Consider the following 22,752-nt stretch of genomic DNA (forward strand, 5'->3'; position numbering starts at 1 on the left):
ACAAAACTAGCAGCTAGTGAGCACTGTTGGGCAAAGTGGCACAGAACTGTTGACACAGAAATAAACCAGTTAGGATTCTCGAAATCAAAAAATAGAAAAAACGAGTACTGCTTACAGAGAAGCTCCTTAAACAGGATTGGGACTCCCTTCAAAACAATGTAGAAAAAGAAAAAGCTCTCCAATTAATCTGGGAATCAAGTGTCCTACCCAATTTGATCTGCCTCACTTCCTCTGTGTACTGACTGTTCCAAAACCCAAGGTGAACATACATGGTAGCATGCTGTAACGTACTGCTAGCAGCACAGATGAAGGGCCATTACCTTCAGACCAGTGTTTCTGTGATTGCATTTTGACAGAACTCAACTTATTATCCCATACCATTTTTACTGCCCAAAGCTCAAGAGAGATTTGTCAGGCTCTGTTCATCAATGCTATAACCAAATGCTGATTACTAACTATACTGATCAATGCCTAGATATGCGAACTAACCCAGGGGTCGGGACAGTAGAGAGGGAGGGGGGGAAAGTATAGTGTAGCTTCCCAGGAATATCAAAAGTTGCGCAGGCCTCTTTGAAGTAGAGAGAATGTGCCAGTTTCTCACCTCCTCCCTAGAGACGGCAAGGACACTGCCTCCAGAAGAATGTAACCACCAACGGAAGAGATAAGGGGGGACGTTGGGAAAACTCTCACATGCTAAAGCAACCTTTTGTTTTGGGAATTAAGGGGTAGAAACAATCCCTTTGATGTAGAATGTTAAATACCAAAGATTTGAACTGATCTCCATCAGTTCCAATGTCTGCCAAACTGGAGTAACTCTGAGGTATCCAATAAACGCAACTTTGTTTCAAATACTGAGTCTGCTTACTTGTGAGCTTCAATGAACCCACGGCTGACAAGATTTCTCAGAAAATGGATATCAAAATATCTAACCATTTCTGACATCCAATGAGTTTGATTAATTCTGAGCAGCCTCTGCGAGAACTGTAGTGTAAATGTAGCAAATTCCTGTTTTTATTGTGATTTCTCTTAGCTGTTTTAACAGCCTATGGGCAGTCAAACTTAATAAACTTGAATCTGAACTAATAATTTCTACTCCCGATATTCCAATCCAAAAATAGTATCTACAGCCTATATCTGTATCTGTATGAGGCAAGTATCTTAGCTGAGTTATGAGGCATAGCTACCCTTTTAACTGCTATGTCATACTCACAGCCACAGTGACCAAATCTAGTATGTGAATTTGATTTAGGTTATAGAATCCCTCCCTCCACACGTTGAGATATCTGAATACAGCCCATGATAGCCTCAAGTGTGGCTAAATATCTGGCAGCAGTGGCTTCTATGCAGGGATGAAAATAGCGTGTCGGATTGGTTCTGTTCAAGACCTCTGGATCAATGGATTATTAAATAAAGAAGAAATCAGGGTCCAGTAGTGATTATGGATTAATTAATGGATGATTAATATAGGAGTAAAAGGTCAAATTTATGCACAAAATGTGGTGCAGAACAGTTTGAGCTAGGGCATAATTTATACTGAATTAGTCATGCATTAAAGCTAAAGGCCAGTTTATATGAGCCTTTAAAGCATAATTGGTTAAAAGTTTTTAACCATCTTACTTTGTTCTTGTAACATTTTCAGAAATCTTCCAAGGGATAATATGACGCATGTAATGTTAAGGCAATACTGTGACTCAGTGAAGCACAGTTGATGGGAAGGCTGTGTCATTGCTGATCCACACCAATATTCATTGTAATTCCACTGCAAATTGGAAGTACGCTATGAGTTATATGGTGAGGCATTTGTCTGATTGCTCCTTTCCAGCACATGTTTCATCCTTGTCCCTACTGAATTAATCATCTGCTTAAAAATAATCTAATCATGAGGTGGAGTGATTGGATGACACCTTGTCCACACGGTCGGTTATAATACACGTTGGAATTTTTCCAAATACTCATAGCCACTTTTGGACAGTGCAAATCAGCCCTACAACAGCTTCCATCACAACCTTACAATCATGTGATCTTCACTGAGTCACTATGTTGACTGAATATGGCGTACCTATTTTAATTTTTTCTTTATTATCATTCCAGACAGTGCTGGATTAAACCCTGCAGAGACCCCTAGGCAGTCAAAATCTTGGGAGCCCCTTGCAAATTACCTCAGAGTCAGAGTGCCAGCCCCACTGCCCACAGCCCCCATTGCAGCTTGGAGGCACCATCTCAAAGGCACCTTTAACAAAGCTGCAGGGGAGAGGCAGAGAGAGGCAAACTTGGCAACAACACCAGCAGCAGCCACACCAGGCAAGTTGGGCAAAGAGCGGCTCAGTTGATGGCTGCACATACTAGCTCTGAGGGCTGCAAGCAAAGGGAGGAAGGCGGGGGGGGGGGAGCCAGCCCGGGGCCCCTAAAGGTGTAGGAGCCCATAGGCCAGTGCCTACTTGGCCTAATTGTTAATCCAACCCTGATTCCAGAGAAGAAATGCAAGTATATTAGCAAGGAGTAGTGTAAAAAATTATATTTTAAAAACCATGTGAATCAGTGAGAAAGTATATATATGGAACTATCTTCTGTTTCAGTTAACAATTGCACATTTATTCATCATCTCAGGCTGTTGCTATTCAGTCCACCCATTATTCTAGAAATATCTGCTTGCCCATTGTTTAATTTATTTTAATTTATTTATTTATTTGATTTTTAGCCCGCCCTTCTCGTAGAACAGGCTCAGGGCGGGTGCAATCATTTAAGTGCAATCCTTTTAGATCCTCTTATGCTAACCATAATCTCAGAGCAGTCTTTACATCCTTGCATTTTGAATCAATGCCCACAGCTATATTAGCTGGCCGCTAACATTGAAGGAACAGTGATTTTGTCCCTGTGGCGCACCTGCTATTGAAGACTTACCCCATTATATTCTAAATTGCACACTGTAGGTTCAATCCAGGTTAGAATTCCTTTCGGAGATTCTATCTGATCTACATTCCTATTCAGACTCTGAGAAGATTGTAATTTTGTTAGCTGACTCTGATGCCAACATATCTTATAAAATGGCTTTATATGCGCTGGCTGCAAAGAAAATACAGGCTAACACTGTTATCAAGCGATTTAATTAGCATCGATCTCAGAGGAAATTTAGTGACTTGTATTATGCATTAAAAGTCATCCCAGGAGTAGGAATGATGGCTGGTTTCATGGCAATACATTGACTAGAAACAGAATTGGGGGGCGGGGTAGAGGCATGTTCTCAGCAGAATCTGGGATGAAACTATAGTTTTCACCTAGGTTTAGAATCCATGGCTTTGCAACATGCCTGTTTATCCTATGGAAGGCATTGTATCTCACCTTGCTCCACAAAGTTTAGCGAAGAAACAATGCCTTTCCCTTTCCCTCACTGAATCAGCGTGAGAAAAGGGTATATCTTTGATCCAGCAGATGTAGGTACATGCACTGCTCATTCATTGCCACAGATGACCTTGAATAAGTGATAGGGGGATTTAGTATGACCCTCCACTTGAACCCTCTAAAATGTAGGTTTAAAAAAACAACTTTTCCTCATTGGATTTGAATGAATTCAAAATTTTAAAGTTGTTCTGTTGGTATCAGTATGACTTACTAAAGATGAGGGAAAGTGTATATATGCCCTTGGCTGTCTTGGAGGGCCTTCAGACAAATTCTTTGCAGGCAAATCTTAAGACCACTTACTTAGAGTCAGGGCTTTTGGGGTAGAAAAATACAAATACAGAGTGTTTGCAGATGATGTAATGTTTATAAATGAAAACCCAACTCAAGTTACACCGTTGCTGCTCCAAAAAATAAAAGAATATGGTGTACTGGCAGGCTATTATGTAAATAAAGAGAAAACAAAAATTTTGTGTAAAAATATGTCAAAATCTAAGCAAATGGAATTACAAAATTTAACAAACTGTGAAGTGGCCTCTCAAGTAAAGTATTTAGGAATAGAAATAACAACAAAGAATATTATTTAAAAACAACTATGAAAAGCTTTGGCAGAAAATTGAGGTGGACTTACAAAAATGGAATAAGTTGAATTTGTCTATCCTGGGTAGAATATCGGCAATAAAAATGAATGTATTACCAAGAATAATGTTCTTGTTTCAAACTATACCAATAGTGAAAGAAGATAAACAATTTCATAAATGGCAGAGGAAACTTTCGGAATTTATATGGGCTGGCAAGAAACCAAGAATTAAGATGAAGATCCTGACATACGCTAAAGAAAGGGGAGGCTTTCAAGTACCGGATTTAAGACTATATCATGATGCAGTTTGTTTGGTATGGATTAAGGATTGGATAGTGTTATTAAACAGAAAATTATTAATATTAGAAGGCCATGGGAAGGTTTTTGGTTGGCATGCATATTTGTGCTATGGGAAAAGTAAAATGGATGGTTTTTTCTCACATCATTATGTAAGAAGTAGTTTGCTTAAAACTTGGTTGAAATACCAAAAATATGGAGATGAGAGGAAACCATTGTGGATTGTGCCAACGGAAGTAATAAAGTTATATTCAGATATTGAGGAAGAGAAATGGTACAATTGTTAAAAATACAAGGAGGCAAAGCAGAATTAAAATCAGTGGAAGAATTGGATTATAAATTTAATTGGTTTCAATGGTTACAAATTAAAAGTCTGCTGAAGTAGGATATTAGGAATGAAGGAATAAGACAAGAACAAACAGAAATGGAGAAAATGCTGTTTGGTGAGGACGTAAAATTGATCTCAAGAGTATATAAACTGTTACTGAAATGGTCTATAGAGGAAGAAGTGGTAAAATCTCAAATGACAAAGTGGGCAATTAATATAAACAAGGAAATTCAGATGGAACAATGGGAATATGTGTGGAAGAACTCTATGAAAATATCGACATGTAATAACATAAAAGAAAATTGTTACAAAATGTTGTATAGATGGTATATGACACAAAAAACCCTGTCAAAAACAAATAATCAGATGTCTGATCGATGTTGGAAATGTAAAAAACATGAAGGGTCCTTCTACCATATGTGGTGGACTTGTGAAAGGGCTGTACAATATTGGCAAATGATCCAGCAAGAAATGTCAAAGATTTTGGGATACAAAGTGAAGAAGGCACCAGAAATCTTTTTGTTGGGATTACAAATAGAAAATTTTCCGAAGCAAGACAGAACATTACTTTGGTACATGCTTTCAGCTGCACGGACATTGTATGCGCAGTTGTGGAAGCAAAATACAATTCCAGAAAAATGGGACTGGGTTATGAAAACTATGCACTGGAGTGAAATGGACAAATTAACAAGAACACTAAAGGAACTTGATATGGAAAAATTTAATAATGAATGGCGAAAGTTTCAGAACTATGTGGAAGAACATTGGAGAGTGAAAGGACACTTGGTGATATTTGATAATGGATAACTTGTTTATCAGCTATTATTAATTTACTGAGACAAGAATGATAGTTAAAATGAGAGTATGAGAAAATATTTTGTTCTTTCTTAAAAGATTATAATAAGATAGATAATATGACTTAATTTAGTAATATATTGGATCATTAATCAAATGAGGTAATAACCAAAAAGAAGTATAAGTTCCTTTTTTCTTTTTAAACAGTTTTTTTTAAAAAATGTTAAATTACCTTTATTGCTTTTATACTGTAAGACTGGGGAAGTCTTGAAAGGGAGGAGGGGAGGTGGAAATGTGATGCAACATATTGACTTTTACTTGAGAGAAGTAAATGAAATAGTGATATAATATGTTGTAGAATAATAAAAAAAATTGTTTTTACAAAAAAAAACCCAGCAGGAACTCATTTGCATATTAGGCCACACCAACTGATGTCACCATTGTTTCATACAGGGCTTTTTGTAGGAATTGCTAAGCAGGAACTCATTTGCATATTAGGCCACATCCCCTAAGGTCAAGCCAGCTGGAACTGTGTTCCTGTGCATTCCTGCTCAAAAAAAAAAAAAAAAAGCCCTGCTTGGAGTTAAGTCCTGCTGGGATCAATGTGACTTATTTCCTAGTTTGTGTGTTCAAGATTGCAGTGCTAATGTGATTGATTACTTAGTACCTATAATGTAAAAGAGTCTGACAGAAGAGACCTGCATCTTTCTATTGATCCAGTTGCTTCACTGATCATTGACGTTATGCATGCCATTTTCTTTAGAATGATCTTTGTTTCTGTCTACAGATAATGATCTTAAAAACAAGTCGCATGCTAGGTCCTTCACTCTAACGAGCACTGTGTTTTAGAGGACATAGGGTATCATTAAGGGCAGTTCTGGAAATGATAACATCTTTACAATGGCTGCAGTTTTTTTCAGGAAGTATACTCTGAAGATAAATTTCTTGTTGGCAGGTTTCTTGGTGTCAGTTCAGTTCAAATAATGGTTATCAAATAATCTACATTTAAGCAACATAATATGCAATCTATTGATTAATAATTGTAGTAATATGATGTTACAAAGTCTTTTATATTGAGATTTATGTGGAAGCAGACTGAGTCTTGAATATCTAATATTGCTATTTTCTGGTAGGCACTGTGGCTTGCTGACAGGGTAGCATTACACCTGTTTTCTTGAAAAAGTAGGGATACGTTACTTAAAATACAACTTATATTCTTTTAAAAAATAATCTGCAATAGGGAATTTGCTCTGAAATGTACAACAAATTATAAATTCTAGGTGATAACTGCTGTTGACACTAGACTATTGACTGTGATGAATTCATCTACAGCCAATGAAATTCTCTTGCTTTTTGCTTTTTTCAGATGTTAAATAATCCAAGCTTTTATAATGGCCAAATACAGGGTTCTGAGTCTCATCCCTTAATGATTAACCTAGTGGCAAACAGGGTAGATGTAAAAGAGAGAGTGGCTGTTTTCAGTAGCCTGTTGTGGAATACAGCTGCAAACTCCATCCTTAGGCTTGATTTCCTTGTTAGAATTTCCCTCCAGCAAAATGAATTTCTGACCATAATTGTTGGTTATTTTATCTTCCTCTCCCAGAGGTACTAGTGATCCATTTTTTTTTCTCAGCCTCAAAAGACATTTATTTCAAACCATATTAGAGCTTGGCTGTTTGCTGATGTGAAGAAAAATGTTCTTTTGAGCTCAGGAGAGGTGATCGAGTTGCGTCACTAGCACAGGGCTAGTGTGCTCTAATAGCCAGGGCTTGTTTTGTAGCAGGAACTCCTTTGCATATTAGGCTACACCCCCCTGATGTAGCCAATCATCCTGGAGCTTACAGTAGGTCCTGTACTAAGAGTCCTGGAGGACTGGTTACATCAAGGGTGTGTGGCCTAATATGCAAAGGAGTTCCTGCTACAAAAAAAGCCCTGCTAATAGCTATTCTTTTACACAGGGCTTTTTTGGGTAGAAAAAGCTCAGCGGGAACTCATTTGCATACTGGACCTCACCCTCTGATGCCAAGCCAGCCAAAACTGTGTTCCTGTGCGTTCCTGATAAAAAAAAATCCCTGCTTTTACATTCCTACCCATGATGGTCCCCTGGAGTTACTTGTTTATTGTTGTTATTTTATACATGAATGTACATTGCATGTTCCAACATAAAGCAGAAAAAAGAAAAGAAAAGGTCCAACATAAAGAAAGAAAAAGAAAAGTTCAATTCTAAAATACAACAACATAGACAGAGCAAAGTGGAAAGATGGATTAGAAAGGCACGAGTCATGAGGACTTTCTAATCCACGAGGAATGGATGTCATCCAATGTGTTGTCTAAATAAGCCCAATGATCCCGTTATTGTAAGCAAAGAACCACCACGATGAATAACTGAAAGTGATCACCATAAGCAGGATAGTCATGTGAAAGGAGCTCGTGGCGAAAGACTTCCCAGATCAACCATATAGAAAATTCATAATCCCTCAATAGCACAATGGCAAAAATAGATCCCATCTAGGGATCTGAGAACACCACTAAACTACTCTTTCAAATGCCACTGATCAATTAACAGATATTATCTAGATTGGGTTATATGTAGTCAACTTGCCTTATAGTGAAACTCCATTCCTCATTTCCTATTAGTGTAGTCCATCTCAATTTGTTATGTTGTTTATCGTCATCTTTGAATCTGAATAAGCTATGCCGTTATTGGTTGAGTCTGTCTCGAGGATAAAGGCAATGGGAAAAGTGAGGTGGGGCAGAAAGTCCCTCTTGAGTACATTATTTTGCAAACAAACTAACCTAATTTCAATATGCACATTCTTTTTCAAATGCTAGTTGCATTTTAAGACAGTGTTATAATCCTGCTTTCAAATCTGTACATTGACAACAAAGCTCAAAGCTCCACTTATTCTTATCAGGCCTCACACGGGTCCCCTTCTATACCTTCTTATGCTAACTTGACTTGCAACAATGCCTTTGTCATAAAAGCGGGGCTTTTTTGGTAGAAAAAGCCCAGCAGGAACTCATTTGCATATTAGGCCATACTCCCTGACATCACCATGGTTTCACACAGGCTTTTTGGGTCGAAAAAGCCCAACAGGAACTCATTTGCATGTTAGGCCATACTCCCGGACATCACCATGGTTTCACACAGGCTTTTTTTTGGTAGAAAAAGCCCAACAGGAACTCATTTGCACGTTAGGCCACACTCCCGGACATCACCATGGTTTCACACAGGCTTTTTTGGTCGAAAAAGCCCAGCAGGAACTCATTTGCATGTTAGGCCATACTCCCGGACATCACCATGGTTTCACACAGGCTTTTTTGGTCGAAAAAGCCCAGCAGGAACTCATTTGCATGTTAGGCCATACTCCCGGACATCACCATGGTTTCACACAGGCTTTTTTGGTAGAAGAAAGTCCAACAGGAACTCATTTGTATATTAGGCCACACCCCCTGACACCAAGCCAGCCAGAACTGCATTTCTGTGCGTTCCTGCTCAAAAAAAGCCCTGCATAAAAGTATACATTAGCTGCAGCCTAAAGGTACCTAATCAGTAACCAAAGCAGAAACCTCCCCAAAGGACTACAGAAGGATCCCTGCCAAATGCAGTTGATTATTTTCTAGACAGCATGCACAGATAACTAAACTTTGGTCACAGTATAAGAAGACAAGAGGCAACGGGAAAGACAATAATACTAGAAGAAGTTGAAAGCAGCAGGAAAAGGAGACCCAGCATGAAATGGATTGATTCAATAAAAGAAGCTGTGCAGTTTGTAAAACTTGAGCAAGTCTGTTAATGATAGAACATTTTGGAGGTCATTAATTCATAGGGTTACCATAAATGAACATATGAAGCTGCCTTATACTGAATCAGACCCTGGATCCATCAAAGTCAGTATTGTCTTCTCAGACTGGCAGTGGCTCTCCAGGGTCTCAAGCTGAGGTTTTTCACACCTATTTGCCTGGACCCTTTTTTGGAGTTGCCAGGGATTGAACCTGGGACCACACCCCCTGACACCAAGCCAGCTGGAACTGCATTCCTATGTGTTCCTGCTCAAAAAAGCCCTGAATTTTAGCATCCCGCCATGCTAATTTTCTGGGCTGGGTGACCATGGTCTTGGCATTGTCAGCCCTGACATTTTGCCAACAACTGTGACTGGCATCTTCAGGTGTAACCCAGAAAACTGGAGCTCTCTCTGGGTCAAATTGAGAAGAAGTTGGTAGGCAGGTAATTTATATCTACTCAGGTAGATGGGGTAGGGCTGAGTCATTATCTTGTGGGTGCTTCCTGGGCTGTGACATGCTAATGGAGGAGCTTTCCTGAGAGGGTTCTTTTGTATATGGATTGGCTATTGACATTCTAATCTTATCTGTAGTGCTGTTGTAAGTTGTAGGGCATTTTGTGTTCTTCAGAACCGGAAGCCATGCCCTATTCATTTTTAGACTTTCTTCCTTACTGTTGTTTTTGCCATATATCAAAGGATTTCAATAGCCAATCCATATACCAAAGAACCTCCTCAGATAAGCACCTCCATTAGTATGTCACAGCCCAGGGCGCACCCACAAGATAATGACTCAGCCCTACCCCACCTGCCTGAGTAGATATAAATTACCTGCCTACCAACTTCTTCTCAATTTGACCCAGAGAGAACTCCAGTTTTCTGGGTTACACCTCTGAGGATGCCAGTCACAGTTGCTGGTGAGACATCAGATCTCACAATGCCAAGACCATGGCCACACAGCCCAGAAAATCTACAACTAATGGACTCCGGCTATGAAAGCCTTTGACAACATATTGTATTCAGAGTTACTTAAATCTTTGTGTTGAGAGACTTTTGTTCCAGTGTTTTCCCAAATGGTTCAGAACACTCTCTTTGAGTTTTCTCTTACTTTTGGTTTCCAAAAGGCTGATACACTCTTTCCAGTACTCATAAATCTTCTTTCAAAACACTAGTACTTTGTCTTGAGTTTTAAACTGACTCTTAAGTTCTCCAAAGGCAGTTTCTAACCACATCAGACAAGGGATCTCTCCTCTCTTTAGAGCTAATTCCCTGTTTGACTGGGTAGAGAAATTCTCCTCTCACTAGAAGATCTATCCCCTTTCCTTGGCCTGAATGGGAGTCTCTGTCTAACTACCCACTTGTCCTTGCCAACTTACCGCAGTTCTCTTATCTGTGTAAAACTGCTCCCAGTCAGGGCTGAATTCCAAAACCATCAGTACTTGATTCTTCCCAGCTAGGGCTGAAATCAGACTGAATTCTCCCAAGCATCCAGTTTAGAAGTCCTTCTCTGTTCAGCTCATTCTGACTAATCATTCCTTGGAGCACCTGTCTCTCAAGGCTCTCTGTTTCTGTAAAGAATTAACCCTTCATAATGCTTCAGCTGTTTGTACTGCACTTTTAAGCTTTTGAAATGTTCAGTCAGTCACAGTTGCAATTAGGAATGGGCACAAACTGAAGTATGATTCATTTTGCCTGTTCATGGTTTGTGAACCGAAGTTCACAACAGGCCTACCACTATGGACTTCCAAGAACTTTAAAAGCAGTTTGTTGTGGTTGATGAATAGAGCAGAAAACAGGGGTTTAAAGGGATTCAGAGACCCTTTAAACTCCTGCTTTCTGCATCTTGCAAAACCCACAAACACAGCTTAGTGGCAGGGAGCAGCATGTTCCCCACCACTCAACTGATTTTGGCCATCTTTAGCAGTCCCTTTAAAGTTTAAAATCTCTTTAGTTTAAAGTTTAAAGGGATTGCACAAAGCAGTCCAAAACTGAGTGGTGGGAAGCTGCTCTCTGCTACTCAGCTGTTTTTCAGGCTTTCTGCAAACTCCATTGAAAGGGATTGTGGTCCCTTTTAATGGAATTTGTGGGCCATGAACCACAAGCCAATTCAGTTCATGAATGAACCTCCCAGTTTAGTTTAGTTTAGTTTGTTGTCCAGTTCGGGGTTTGGCCACAAACCAGGAACCATCATGAACCAGATGTACCTATCCTAGGCAATTGCCGCAATTTACTGCATTTATCCCTCCTTGCAGGCGAACATGAGTAGACCAAAGTATATTTTAGTTAGCTGTCTTGTTGGATGGTGATAATAGATTTATCAACTAGGATTCACACCTAATCCTCATGCAGCATCTCTTCCCATTAAGTAATACCGTATATAAGATTTTATTAGCCTGGGGAAATGGTGGCTATGAAGACACAAAAGGTAGTTAATGGGACATAATGGAGTGAACTGGCTTGTATCTGGCAGTACGGCAATACCTACTCCTAAACAATTGTAATTCCCATGTGAAGTTAATCCATTAGTTTTATGCTCTTTTAACATCAACGCTCAACAGTGCATTGATTGGAAAACACTGACATCTGAGCCAAGTAAGGGAGGCAAAACCCTCTTCAGATATGAATATCAGAACATGAGGACAAAATAGGCATTAATGCTAACTGTGAACTTATTTTAATTAGTTTAACTTTTGGAACATTTTAAAATGATATTTTGCTGCTGTTGTTCATTGCTCAGAGCCCTGAGTACTCAGGGATTGAGTGATGTATAAGTCCAATTTATATATAAATAAATAAATAATTCTGAATGTTCGTTTTTAACATAAAGTCATATGTTATGTTGGCTTTTGTTTACTATTTTTGCATATGGAAATGCAGTTTTCAGGGGAGCAGAGTTTGCATATTTAATTTGGGACCATTTCAGGAAGATACAATGCCATAGCAATCAGGCACATGAAAGGCACTGTGTAACCAAATGTTCCATAGTATTAAAAGTTTATGGCAATATTTATATGCAGAAGTCTCTGCTATTCATGCAGCAAACATAGTACCTTGCACAAAAAGAAAGAATATCAAATGCACAGTTCATGCTAATTTTGTCAGTATTCAGGGACAGGGAAAGTTGCCTACAAATTCTTTGTTCATTGAACAACTTCAGCTTGTTGAAGATGCTGCTTGACTTGTGATAGATAATGAGGATGGATGGATGGATGGATGGATGGATGGATGGATGGATGGATGGATGGATGGATGGATAGATAGATTTGTGCCACTGTGTCACATGTACTACTACCTTGTTCTGCGACTGAAATAAAATTGTCAAGATTTTTTAAAACTCACCTCCACCTAGTTTTGCATCACAGAAGGTGTTAAATTCATATATGAAAAAGAAGAGACAATTATGCTCCATTACACAATAAAATCAGCATTATCTGAACTGTACAGTAACATTTGTAGAAGTGTGCTGACTTATATGCCTTGTGGCCCAACAAAGATAAGATAATGATAACAAGTGTATTCTACTCTAGCTGCCTCTACTCTACACAGTGGTAACGGGGCTTCCTATGTTGACATTGCTAAAGAACTAGACAGAAGCAGAAACCCCTGACAATGCCATTGTTATACTAGCCTGTAATAAAAGATCCAAAGGAATGGTAAGCACAAGATATTCAAAATACATGGATGGATATTTATGATGAAACATTCTGGGCCCTGTTTTTCTCTAAGGAATGTGAAACTGAACTGATTTCAGTATTTCTTTATCAAGATAAAACCCTCTGTTTCTTTTTTTAAAAAATCCAAATAGTCCAATCTAGGATGGTTATAGTGAAATCTCTGGTAATCTTACAGCTGTCATTATGAAATACTCTTGCTCTATATATATATATCTGTTGAGCTGCTGCCTTAAAATCAAAATATGAACTGTCAGGAGTAAAAAAAAGTAAGACTATTAGAATGCAGGAACATATAATAATCTCCAGGAGCTATACAAAAATGATAAGAAAAAGGGCATGAATATTTAGAAGAACTTACAAAAAGTGTAATCTTTTTTATCATGTCTGTTTAATCTCAATGTGCCACATCACTTTAACTATAATCCTCTGTCCAGAGCTAGGATAAACATTCTGAGTAAAAGCACTGGTAAATGAAAAGACGACCATGTCTGAATTTTTATGGGAACTGCCCATGTATCATTCGGCATCTGTTTTTCCAGTTGTTGGTTCTCAAAAATAATCTTTGCAGCCTCTGTATGCAGCAGGTGGCACTGTTGTGCTATACCATAGCTCAGACTTTTTATGAGCTCAGAAATAATCAGGGAAAAGGGAAGGGAAAGTGTGGGGGGGATGATGAAGTGAAAAAAAAATATAAGAAAATGTGATCAGGTGGTGAAGCCTTGCTTCTTGTAAAACTTGCTTATCACAGAAGAATTCTTCGTAGCTTTTAAACTCCTGAAATACACTGCATTTCAAAAGCACAAAGAACAGAGTCATTATTAGGCACTCGTTTTAGGCTGTGTTTATATTAGAGATGCCAAATCAGAATCCTGAGTGCCCCCATCTCTTTAACAGACTGTCGTTAAAATGAGGATGCAGATGTGATTTTTGTTCAGCACTGAAACGCAAGCTCCGCCTGCAGAAGATTCCTGGTTCAGTCTACAGAAAAGGTTACCAGTTGTCCGGGATAGGACAGGTCTTTGTCCCTTGAGAACTGCTGCCAGTTGGAGCAGCGGGAAGGAAGAACCACCACTTGTGCTATGGCCCCATGTAAGAATGTTTCACCATATAATCCATCTGCATTCTCAATGCCCGCTCCTTTCTTGACTTGAGCAAGCAGGACTGTGCCCCTCTGCAGAAGGGGTGGTAAGTAGGCAATAGGTCCCAGGACCAGGTGGTTGAAGATGTGGCTGACACAAATGGGATTGCCAGCTTTCGGGTGATCTCCCGGAGACAATAGGGATTTGCCTGCCGGGAAAAAATGACTGCTTCAGGGGGTAGACTCTGTTGCATTATATCCCTCCTGTCTCCTAACCTCTCTCTCACCAGGCACTTCTTCCAAAATCTCCAGGAATTTCCCAATTCAGAATTGGCAACCCCCAGGGCTTTTTTTTTTAAAAAAAACAGGAACACACAAGAACGCAGTTCCAGCTGGCTTGGTGTCAGGAGGTGTGGCCTAATATGCAAATGAGGTCCACCTGGGCTTTTTCTACAAAAGCCCAGTGCAAAATAATGGTGATGTCATAGGGTGAGGTCTAATATGCAAATGAGTTCCTGCTGGGCTTTCTCTACAAAAAAAGCCCTGGGCAACCCTAATTACAATACACGTACAAACATACTATAGGGTTGCCAGTCTCCAGGCTGGACCTGGGATCTCTTGATATTACCACTGATGTACAGACTACAATGATCAGATCTTCTGGAGAAAATGGCGACCTTTGGAGGGTGGACTGTAAGGCACTATTCCTTACTGAGGTTCCTTCACTCTCCAAACCTCTCCACAGACTGTACCAACCAAATCTTCAGAAATTTCCCAGCTGTCTTGACAGAATGTGACAGGAAGCTTCTTCAGCTGAAAATGGAGGCACAGCACTGACACCTGCTAGCATATCAGTAACACTCGGAGGGTTCTGCTGTTAACACAGACGTTTGCCACACTCCATTGGCTGCCCATTTGTTACCAGGCTTAACTTAATTTGTTTCAAGTACGGGCTATCACATACAAAGCCCTTCATGGCCTTGGCACCTCTTATTTGTGGGACCACCACTTCTCCTGTGCTCTAACATGTCAGGAAAGCTCCCACTCTCCTGGCTTTCTGCAAATTATGCAATAGTTTACAAAGTTATTTGGATAAATGATCAGAGCAGGGGTGGCCAACCTTTTAGAGCCTGTGGGCCTATTTAGAATTCTGACACAGCAGAATGGATGCAGCAACAAAATGGCTGCCACAGGAGGCAGAGTCAGGCAAAAAAAAATGATTACCACAGGTTAACTTCACTAACATAGTGCAGATCCTTGTGCTGCGGTGGCAGTTGCTGACAATGAAACATCTTCAAAAATCTGCATAGCCAATCAAATATCCAGTACTCAATCAGAAGCCTTGTCGGGCAAAAGCCCAATCTGGCCCCACCCACTTCCTTAAAAACACTTGCTAGGCTCTAGAAAAGATGTTGGCAATCTCCATGGTGCCCCAGGCACCATCTTGGGGACCCCTGGATTGGTGACTGGTCTATACTGCTATGTACAACTTATTGTAAGTAGGTTCCTATTGTGTAATTTGTATCCTTACGCTATGTTTCAGTTCTTAATGGTGCTTCCAGAATTCTAAAATCCTAATGCATTGTCTATTGGTTGTTCCATTTTGTTGATTGTATTCACTATGTGCAATGTGTCTTGAGTCTTTGTGAGAAAGGTGGACTATAAATAAAATATAAACAAAAACTTTATTCAATCATTGCCTATCAAATAGGTTTGGGGTTACGAAACAAAACACAAACACCACACAAATATGTTAGTAAATATGTTAGTAAAAATTTAAATAATGTCCACATTAACTTACAGATGTCCATGTTCACTTATGAATGAGGATTGCCATTCTGCTGTCTCATCTTGAGTCTGTCATGATATTTGCTTAGTGCAAACTCCCATTGTTACAGTAAGTAATTGTGGTTTCTGACTAGTAGTGTTAGCAACTGCAAAACAACAACAAAAAAAACCTCTTCTCTGTTTAGTTCAAAAATGCATGAAGGGTAGCTAACTGAAATGACCAACTGGGTTGCTAATTCAGAACTGGAGCACCCTAGAGGTTTGACTGAAGATTTATTTACTTATTTACTTCTGTTTACTTCCAGACAGAGGTTTGGCTTAGGAGTCAAATAGAACTTGAAAACTCAGATGCAGTGTAAAACTGTATCTAGGGGCGTTTTCCCACAGAGCTTACCTCGGAGCGATGTCCCTCTTCACCGCGCAGCGTCTGTGCGGATTTCACACCAACTGCTCCGCATAACCAGGAAGAGCTGCGGCTTTTGCGTCGCTAACGTAAACTGGTTTTTAGCGGTTTACATCTACGACGCAAAAGGTCCGGCACTTCCTGGTTATGCGGAGCAGTTGGTGGGAAATCCGCGCGGATGCTGCGCGGTGAAGAGGGACGTCGCTCCGAGGTAAGCTCTGTGGAAAAACGCCCTTAGTAAAATATGAAACAAAGTAAGGGGTCATAATTCAGAAGCAGAGGATGTGATTGGTATATACAAGTTCCATGTATATATAGATATAAGACATCTGGTGAAAATTCTGTGTGAGATAATACTATTTAATGTTTATATAATGTTTTCAAGTGTTCAAAGGATCTAACCCCACTAGTATTCCTTATGACTGTTGTGTAAAGAAGGCCGGTGTTGTTACCCTTTGCAGACAGAGGGAGGGGTGATGAGACTGAGAGATACAGTACAATCCCAAACAGATCTACTCAGAGGAGCTTATTCTCAGGGAAGCATTCTAGGATTGCAGCCTTGGTGACTTGCCAAAGACTGAGTCGATTCACAGCAGAGGTAAGAGCCGTAGACCTGTGACCATAACTTTCATCACTATATTACATTAGTGAAGAACTCCCAATTAGAGTTAACAGTCCTAGACTAAGTAGGTTATTGCTCTGGACCTATATAACCAGTTCCTAATAGCCACATAATAGCTAAATCCAGGTTGCCATTTTCCCAGAATCACTTGAAAATGTATAAGTATTTTTTTTTAAAAAAAACCCTTTAAGGCTCTTGCTAATAATAACATCCCAAAGATTGTGCTTCATTTTGAAAGGCTCTATGGGATTTTAAAAATCTGCCATGCGTGGATAATTAGTCTTCCCCAATTGCTTCTGGAAAGGAGTGCTATTTATTTAAATTAGTGCTCAACACAAGGTATATCTAATGCCCTGGCAGGTTTCAGCTGTACAGAAAAATGTAGCAGAAGTGGCCAAATTAGGTGATGCTGTTAAATTGACAAATCTCCTTTTGGTCAATATGAACAGACTAGTGATCAGAAAGCACTTTGAGGTATCTCTTTGTCTGCCTTTCCTTTTAACAATATGGACTCCCACTATTAGCAAAAGTAAGCATAGTCATCTCATGAAACATCCTGAAATTATGGATTGTGACTGCAGATCCCTAGGTGATTAATGTACATCCAGACAAGTAGCTGAAGTGCTTTGTGTGATGGACAAGGAAGAGTTTGCCTTTTAAAGGGGAGGGAGGAGCGTGGAATGTTTGAACAAGAGAACAGCAGGTCAACTGTGGAGTTTCAGGAGAGAGGGGCTAGGAGATACCCTGGTAAGTATGGGAGTCCAATAGGGACTTCAGGTGCTTGAAGAATAGGCAGAGTTTGGGTGCTGTTCCTTTCAAAAAACAGTTATAAAACAAACAACTGTTTGTTCAGTACAAGTCTGAACCTCTCAAAAATCTTGAACTGTAAACATGTACTCTTCCAAGACCCAGATCTCAGTGACTTTGTTACATTAAGAGCTGAAGAGGGCAGGAGGAAAAACAGTAAACACCAGTTAAATAAATGTGGGTGTGTGTATTTGCCCCCCTAGTCGGAATAAAGAGGCTGACACAGAATGTTGGGAAACGGGCCACTTTATTTGATTAACACAACTAACACGGCAAGGGCAACCTGCGCTGGGACAAGCCCTGGGGTCTTCCTCAGACCCCGCCAAGTCCCACGAAGGGCGAGTCACCCTGCCCCCAGCACGAGCCATAAGATTTTGGCTAATGCCAGGCCGGCCAGGCCAAAACCCTCCCCTAAACTTCTGCCCCGATACCCAGAAGGAGGCGAATTTAGGAGGAGGCATGAATACGATCCGCATTATGCAGCATTGAGCCGTAAAGCCCATCTGCCGCTCCTGCGTATCGACTGCACGAACAGGTGCAGCTGCCTGGGTGCTCACCTGCAAGGTATAAACCCCTTGCACCTTCTGCCAAGTGACTGAAATTAAACCCCACCCTTTACCTAACATCCACACCACTGTCGGTAGTACAAGGTAGGCGAAAAAACACCCCACCACAGGCCAATCAGGTGAGATGAAAAATTCCTACCTGCCCCCTAATGAGACGACCGGTCAAACCTGTACTACACAGGGTGGGTGGGTGGGCTGAGAGCGGCAACGCGACTGAGCTGGGAGGGCGGGGCCGAGGCTGCAAATAGCCCTGACGCTCCGCCCGACTGCCACTCCCGGATGGAGGGAAGCTCTAGCGCAGCCTCCCCTCCTTCCAGAGAGGCAAAAGGCGGCCTCGTGGCGCGCAGCCGCTTTGCGGCGCGGCCTTTGCGGGGCCGAATTTCCTGACTCCATTGTGTATTACTGTCAGTATTATAACCTGTCCAAGGACCATATAAACACAGGGAAAGCTGTCCTGTTCCTGGTGAGGATTGGTTTGTCCAAAGAATATATCTTCACCACATCTCTGAGACTCAGGGAAATTATAAAAGGGAGGCTGTTGGTGATAAAGTGGGATCTAACAAATCAGCCTAGGACTTGGAGGATATTTTTGGATCAAAGGCAAGAACCAGGGGAGGGGGAAGATTTGGAAAAATGTCAATATAATTTAGGTGATTGTGACCATCTGACTGAAGAACTACCTGTGAGGGATCAAGTCAGAGGCTTACTCGGGAGGGTGACCACTTTAAATTTCTCTCCAGTCACCTTCCCTCAGTTCCTCAGTCAAACTCTCAGAAATCCTGTCAGAACTCTTAAAAATTGACACCAGACCGTTTCAAAGTCAAAAACCACAAAAATAACTATATATGGGTAAGTTTGAAAGTCAAATTTTAAAGCAGGACTTATTTCCTTCTTTTACTGCATTTGTTCCACCACCTGCTGAGTTCCACCCTTCTAAAGCCATTGACTTCATACATTTACAGAAGCAATTTGTATCAGTTTCTCTTTCTCTGAGCAATGTTTTGCATCCTCTTGAAACAAGAGTGACTGACTGAAATCATTCTTGCACAGGTGGAATTCAAGTTCATCAAGCTTACTTTACCCACGCAAAAAAGAGAGGTGAGTTCTGCACAGCCCCTTTAATTATTACAGACTCTTGTTCATACTGTTGAGGAGGTTACCTGACCTTCGGAAACAATTTGTTTTGGAGGATGCCAATGGGAGTATCTGATAAAAAGATGCTAGTTGCATTCATGGAAGCATTAGATCCAACCTATTGATCTTGGGTTGGATCCAAAGTTTCAGTTCAACCAGATAACAGCAAATATATCAGGAATGCCACTTCTGTTGACAAAGAAGGGTACGGCCATTCTGTCAATGTTACCATCCCATTTCAGATCTTCTCCTGACGGTCCCTTGACTTCCAAAAGCAGGATTTTGTGGCCTTCAATGGGGTGCAGTAGGAGTGGTGCGGCAGGAAAATCCCACTCCACCAGCTTCACTTAGTTTGGATCAAGCACTTTTATATTAATTTCTGTGATCAGAAATAAATATAATTCTACTTATTCACAAGTTTTCAAAGTAAAAATAAATGAGGATATGGATACAGTTTGTTTGACTTAAATTAGCCATGCTGTAAGGAAAGCATCTACCATGCCTCCTTGGATTCTGGAGGCACAAATATCATTAGTCTGAGTGAAAATTACAGGGAAGTTCTAACCACAAAACAGAAAAATCCCAGTCAGGTTTAGAACTCCATGGAAATAAAAGGATCTTTTGCTTACCCAAAGACAGAGTAGACATGCAGTTGAATGAAGGGGCTCTTGGAAAACAAATGAGTGCAACAAATTATCCTAACCTTGACAGCTTTTCTGTTGAAGCTTCATTGACTGTCGCCGAAGATTCTATACTAAGGATGGGCACAAACCAAACCATGAACTGCGTTTTAAGTTTGAACCGGGCTGGTTTGTAGTTCCTGAATCAGGGGTTCAAGAGAACATGTCTCTGATGAACCCTCCCTGAACCTCATAAAACTGCACGGAAGTTTGTGAGGTTTGGGGAGAGTTTGTGTCAGCTCCAAAGGCATTTAAATACCTTTGGAGCCCAACCAGAAGTGAGCTCCGAAAGGCATTTAAATGCTGTCAAAATCCACCAGCAACCCGTGGCCCAACCTGAATGAGCTCCAAAGGCATTTGTCTTTGGAGCTTACTTCCAGGTTGGGCCACCTGACCAAAAGTGAGCTCTGAAGTCATTTAAATGCCTCTGGAGCCCACTCCCAGGTTGGGTCAACCCAACTGAGCTCTGAGAGTAAGCTCTGAAGAAAACGGATGCTTCAGATGATGGAATCTATGGCATTGTACTCACTGAGGTCCCTGTCCTCCTCAGCCTTCACCACCAGGAATTTCCCAACCTGGAGCAGGCAATCCTAAATCCCGCACCTCTAGCAGCCAGGGGGGATCTGGCCCTGCCTCCCTGTGATCACCTGGTGATCTGTAGGGGACACTGCATGGAGGAAATTGCCATGCAAACTCTCCTGCCCAGTGATCAGTGACATTCCAAAACCAGCATAACTCATCAAAAGGAGGGAGAGTTCGCACAACCACTGTCTATGTGTGTGGTCATCCCTGCAGATGTCCAAGTAATCATGGAGAGGTAGGGGCACAGACCGCATGCTTGTTCCCAGTCTCTCTCCCATATGTTCAGTGAGTATGTGGGACTGGTGTGTGTACTAGTCAATGCAACATCCTCTAGAATCGAAAGATTTTTAAAAATCATTTTGCAGTTTTTCAATGACTGCTTTGGACAGGGCCTCACATGGGGGGAAGGGTCATTTTGCTGGGACTCAGAGGTTGGGGGTCCCAGGCAAGGCTGCAATCCCTACTAGCATGAGGAAAGAATGAGGATATACCATAGATCATGCCTGAGGATATTTACAGGAATTTATTTTCTTGTATCTATGTTTCTGTTGTCTAGCTCTTGTTAGATTTGCTGGAGCTAATCAGAAGCAATGTTAGAACAGCAGTCTCAAGGAACATTCTGAACTGCTGGGTGTTCTGGATTTATCATGTCAAGAACTACCAGTACTAGCGTTCCCTTTGCATAGGAAGGAACACCTGCTGCTGCTTCTGGTAGGATTTGCTGGCCGAAGTATATGTAAGTGTCTAGCAGTGCAATCCTAAGAGCACTTCCATGGGAGTAAGCCCCATTGAATAGACTTCAGTAGAGTTCGGAGCAGACCTGCTTAGGATTGCTCTGTAATTCACTCACATTCACAAGCACACAAGTTCCATGCTGCCATCTGTCTAGAGCAGGGGTCCTCAAACTACGGCCCTCGGGCCAGATGCGGCCCGCTGAGGATGTTTATGCGGCTCGCCGGGTTATGGCAAAATCAGACCGGAAGTTACGTTCGACCGAAACTCGCGTTAGCAACACACACTTCCAGCACTGGGCTGAGGCGGCGGAGACAGAGTGTGAGGTGATACTGAGGTGAGGTGAGTTCCCAGGTCGGGGTGTGTGGTGTGGGGAAGGGAGAGAGATGCAGAAGACGGAGAACTGACGGCTCGCAGCCTTGTACAGTAACGGCAGTCCGGCCCTCCAACAGTCTGAGGGACAGTGAACTGGCCCCCTATTTAAAAAGTTTGAGGACCCCTGGTCTAGAGGGTCTCTTGCCATTGTTTATTGTAATGCAGAAATATCTTGTAACCTTAAGCCCTTGCTTCCACTTGCACCGCTTCTGCCCACCATCACTATCTCTTTTGGTACCAAGCCCAAGTATTGTTCTGCCTAGTCTCCGAGGGAACCAAGGTCAAGTCTGGTTCTCAATGATTTATGTCTGGTTCTCAATGATTTATTTAAGAAAGGGAACAAAGGGTTTTTCAAGGCAGACAAGGTCTTTCTGAAGTCAAGGTACAATACAGAACCTAAATTAGTTTCAAATAGAGAGACTGAGTCTGTGGCAACAGTGAAGTGTCAATAGCCCTGAAGATTTTTTGCACTCTGTCAATGACTGTGGCTTTGGGAGGGACGGTGGCTCAGTGGTAGAGCATCTGCTTGGTAAGCAGAAGGTCCCAGGTTCAATCCCCGGCATCTCCAACTAAAAAGGGTCCAGTCAAATAGGTGCGAAAAACCTTAGCTGGAGAGCCACTGCCAGTCTGAGTAGACAATACTGACTTTGATGGACCGAGGGGGATCTGATTCAGTAGAAGGCAGCTTCGTATGTTCGTATGTATGTATAAATTGTAACAGAGCCCACTGAAACTCAATCCAGCTTTGACAGAGGACCTGTCTCTGAGTCATGGGGAGATGGACTCCGAAATCTGATTCCCTACCCTTGGTGGGGTGCCATTGATGCCAGCACCAACAGTGAGGAATTTAGGAGTGATTTCGGACACCTACCTTTCCATGGAGGCCAAGGTTATTAATGTTGCTAGATCAGCCTTTTATCATCTTTGGCTGGTTAGGCAATTGGTTTCCTACCTGTCCTCTCATGAGCTGGTGACAGTGATCCATGCAATGGTCACTTCCAGGCTTGATTACAGCAACTCACTCTACATGGGCCTACTCTTAAACTTCGAGAGAGTAGGGAGAGCCAGTTTGGTGTAGTGGTTAAGTAAGCGGACTCTTATCTGGGAGAACTGGGTTTGATTCCTCACTCCTC

The sequence above is a fragment of the Heteronotia binoei genome, chromosome 5 (genome assembly GCF_032191835.1).
Source record: "Heteronotia binoei isolate CCM8104 ecotype False Entrance Well chromosome 5, APGP_CSIRO_Hbin_v1, whole genome shotgun sequence".
In the NCBI taxonomy this organism is placed as follows: Eukaryota; Metazoa; Chordata; class Lepidosauria; order Squamata; family Gekkonidae; genus Heteronotia; species Heteronotia binoei.